Below are 4,435 nucleotides of genomic sequence, written 5' to 3'. Positions count from 1 at the left end.
GTGTCTCTGGTGAAACCTCTCACCGCCCCTACACCTCTGGTGTGTACCCCAGTTCTGTAAGCATAAATGAATAAATCGTTAAAAAAATGCTTGAAAAAAAGTCACTGCTCAGATTCCTATTATTAATGTTTTAATATATATATTCATGTTTTGGGGGCCTATTTTTGCAGATGGGCTAATTAGATCTGCTCACTCTATTTGCCATCAGCAAACATTGAAAAACTAGTTAAAAATTAGGGTGTCTAGTCTGAATCTTCCCTAAAGATGAAGCAAATAACTGATGATGCAAAAGAACTGATTGTCATGTAAATTTAAGTTATACTCTTCAATAAAAGATGTTCCATAAGGCCAGGTATTTATTTGAAGTACTACAAGTTTGACATTTTTATAGCAATTAAATGCAGAAATCTTACTTTTCTCAAAAATATTTCAAAGAGTGAAATAAAACACAATTTATTTTATTTCCTAAAATCATGCTAAAGTTGGAAACCTTTTTAAAAAATTACTCATGGCTGAAGCTGTTATTATGGTCATGATTTGAAACCATGCTGATATTTTTACATTGATAAATATAACAGTGTGTGTAATATTAATAGTATTAAGTACTGTTTTAAGTGAATAGCATTAAGTCCCAATTGACATCTTATTAGAATTCCAAATGTGAATAGATGTATATGATTCCAAAAACTAGACTTAAAAAAAGTGGGGAAAAAAAAAAAAAACTCATACAATTCCAAATAAACAATATTAGAAGGAACAATATAAAAAGTAGGGTCATCTGTTGAAGAAAATAATTTTGAGACTAAAACCTGTCAGTTACTTAGATTCCTATTCTCTTTACCTTTATTTTTACACATTCAAAATCAAGGAAGAAAAGGAAGTATTTCAGCCAATTATAGCTACATGTAGGGTTTATTTAATGAGTAGCTATTGAAGAAGCTAAATGATAAAATATAACTCAACAAAGGTGCTGATAAAATGCTTTGTGAATGACCAGAAACTGTATGTGAAAAATAAGAGAGACCTAATTTAAAGTTATATTAAGGTTTATCTTTCATACATGTGAAATGTACCATAACTGGGTTTCTTAACAAAGGTTTAAAAACAGGGGCCTCCCTGCTGGTCTAAAGGTTAAGTCTTAGTGCTGTCACTACAATGGCCTGAGTTTGATCCCCAGCCGGGGAGCTGACCCACATGGCGCAGCAAACCTTGCCTGCTGCACCCCTCAGAAGTATATTTTAGTAGATCTGCCTGCTCTGCTCCCTATTTTGTCTCTGGTGAATCCTCTCACCCTTTCAGACCTCTGGCCTATACCCCATTCTTCTATGCATAAGTAAATCTTTAAAAAATATATACAAAGTTCTGACAGTTATCATTGGTATGAAAAGCAAGAATTATGGTAAGGCTAGTGAAAATTCAAGTCTCTCATTACCTATTTTAAAGCAATTGTTTTCTTATCTCCAATGAATTAACCCTTTTCCCAGAGCTACTAATAGGTAAAAATTGCCTTAGTTGAATTTCACTTTTAATTTTTCTTTCAATGACTAGAGAAATGTTGAGGGCAAACCAAATTAGGTCATTAGATTGAATATCGACATTACTAAAATTACGAGAAGATGAGAGGATTCACCAGAGATGGAGTGGGAAACAGGACAGGTGGATTTACTGAAATATACTGCTAAAGGGAGCAGTGGGTGAGACAGGTCTGCAGTCATATGCAGGTCAGCAACTTGGTTGGGATGGAACTCAGGCCATAGCAGTGAGAGCACTGAGAGAGACTTAACCCCTAGGCCACCAAGGAGGTCCCTATCTCATTTTCTTATAAATGCCATAGTGAAGCAATGCAGTTGCCCTAAAAGGTCAGGTATTCAAATAAACAGAAATTAGGAAAACAAAAACAAGACAGATATTTTGTCTTCCATTCATTTAGATTTTGTAAGTAGAAGATCTTTCCAGGTAAAATTCCTCCTACCTTCCAAATAATTAAATACTCATCAAAATTTTATATATACACACACTTAACAAACATTAGGTTTAAAGAATAAAAAGTAGATGCTCTGTAAGTAATCTCCACTTAAGCAATTCACTAGATTAACTGATACTGTTTTCTTGGAAAAGCCAAGTGATCGATGCCATAGGCTGCCTATCTTTATTAACTATGGCTTTCAGATAGGACTGTCTGGCACACCCTAGACTTCAGTTTCCACTTGCAGTATATTTCCCAAGGGTCAGTTGGGTTTGTTACTGTAGTGGACTGAATAGTCTACAACAATTTATGTCCACCAGAAGCTCAGATGGCACTTTTACTTGGCCTCTGTAGTGCCTCTGCAGATGTAGTTAAGTGTTGAAATAAGATCAGATTAGATATGAATAGATCCTAGAAAAGAAGAAAATACAGAGAGGAGAGGCCGTGTGAAGACAGGCAGAGACTGTAATGATGCTGCCACAGACGGAGAACACCTGCCTGAGAAGCAGCATGAGCCAAGGAAGGAGCCAAAGGCTTTCTCTCCTAGAATTATCAGAGAGAGAGCAAGGGTCCTGTTGACACCTTGAGCTCAGAATGGTGAGAATTATTTCTGTTGTTTTAAGCCACACAACTAGTAGTAATTAGTAATGGCAGCTCTAGAAACTAATAGTACTTGCTAAACAAATTAACAATAACAAACTTTTTAATCATGATTATACAAAACTTGATAATCTAAGTGTGAAGAGTTGTGAAAGCCAACTTGAATATTTTGGAAAGATTAATTTTTTTGGGAAGGTATTAGTTTACTGTGGGGACAAAACAGTAAAATGTGGTTCACAACTATACAATGTAATATATGTGATTTGTACAAGACAGAGAATGTTTAAAAAGAGACCAATCAAGAAAATATGGGAAAGGCCTGGATCCTACATTAAATAATGGTAAAGAATATTTAAATTTTTTAAGTCAAAATATTGTAGAATATATGTGCTATTTTTCCAAGGTGACATCTCTTTATGGGCTTAATCTGTATATGTTCCAGCAGCAGCCCCCAGCCCTGTGTTATTTTTATTATTTCTTACTTTAAGTGCCTTTTTGGGATCAATCAAACAACCAGGTACCAGAGAACAGGGCTCTTCTTGTACTATTAGAAGGCACATTTACATGTCAAGTTCAATTAGCTTCAAATACATGTGTCATGATTCCAATTGCCACAACTCTCCATATGCAGATGATTTCAAGTAATAATTTTCAGTTGATCAGCTTTGTATCCTTTCAAGGCAATGCCTGCTCACCTCAAATTTTCCCTGGATGAAATCCTGGGTTAACATTGCTGAAAGAGATGCTTGCCCTATTACACACATACATTTACTAATTTTTTAAAATGCAACTTTTCCATCACCATATTAAAAATAATATCATTATCTTCATCAAACTTTAGGAAGAAGCATTTGCCCTTCTCTTCACCTTTACATCAGTTTTTGTTAGGCTTAAGAAATGTTCTAGACACAGACTCCCTAGCAGTTGTTTTGAGACAACCCGAAACTTAGGAGAGATCGTACAGTCCATCTTCTACCTTCTCTTATTTAGCTGTATGTTACATCGGAGGAACATAAAATGATGTCACTGAAAACATTTTGACTCTGATGATACTTTTTGATTTTTTCTGCCCTAAATATCCTTATAAATACGGAACTATAGCGATAGTGAATTTTTTTCAGATAAAATGCCATTTATTTTTTTCCAAACATGTTCAAAGAAAGCATCAATTTTGTGTTAAAATAAAATGAAAGTTAGAATATTCTCCTGAAATAACAGCAAAAAAGCTATGGGACAAATAAATTAATGGCTATAATGTATTAATTCAAAAAAGCCACATTTTACTAAAATATTTTATTGCAATAAGATATTCAGTGTGCAATACAAACGAAGTTATTAAAGTTATTTACATACAAATGAAACTATGGAATCAGTAACACTAAGTGTAAGTAAACAGCATCAACACAATTTTACCTCTAAGTCAAACTATAATTTTCTAAAGTTAACAACAGTAGATAAAAATTGTTGATCATGATTGTTCAGTTGTTAAATTCACACATTTCCATAAAAAAAGTCCTTCATTAGGCTATATTTGAAATAAATAATTTATTCCTATAAATTATAATTGGAGAAAGTTTGATTCATTTCCATATACTGCAGTCTAGTGAACTTTATGATTAAATAGCATATTTTCCAAACTTCTCATCTAATCCCCAGATTTTTACTCAGTATTAATATGAGAGTATACTGAATTTCCTATTTCATTAAAAAAAATCTACAGTAGCTTTTAGATAACTTGGAACTACTATTCATGATATGACACATTATTAATAGTTCAGATATTTGCATTGTGTAAACTCAAATACACCCACAAACCTAGTTTGTGGATGACTTAAAAAAATATATTAAGATGTAAATTAAATCTATTTT

The sequence above is a fragment of the Condylura cristata genome, unplaced genomic scaffold, assembly GCF_000260355.1.
Source record: "Condylura cristata isolate star-nosed mole 26May11 unplaced genomic scaffold, ConCri1.0 scaffold00001, whole genome shotgun sequence".
NCBI classification, from domain to species: domain Eukaryota; kingdom Metazoa; phylum Chordata; class Mammalia; order Eulipotyphla; family Talpidae; genus Condylura; species Condylura cristata.
Note: the sequence above shows the minus strand (reverse complement) of the source record.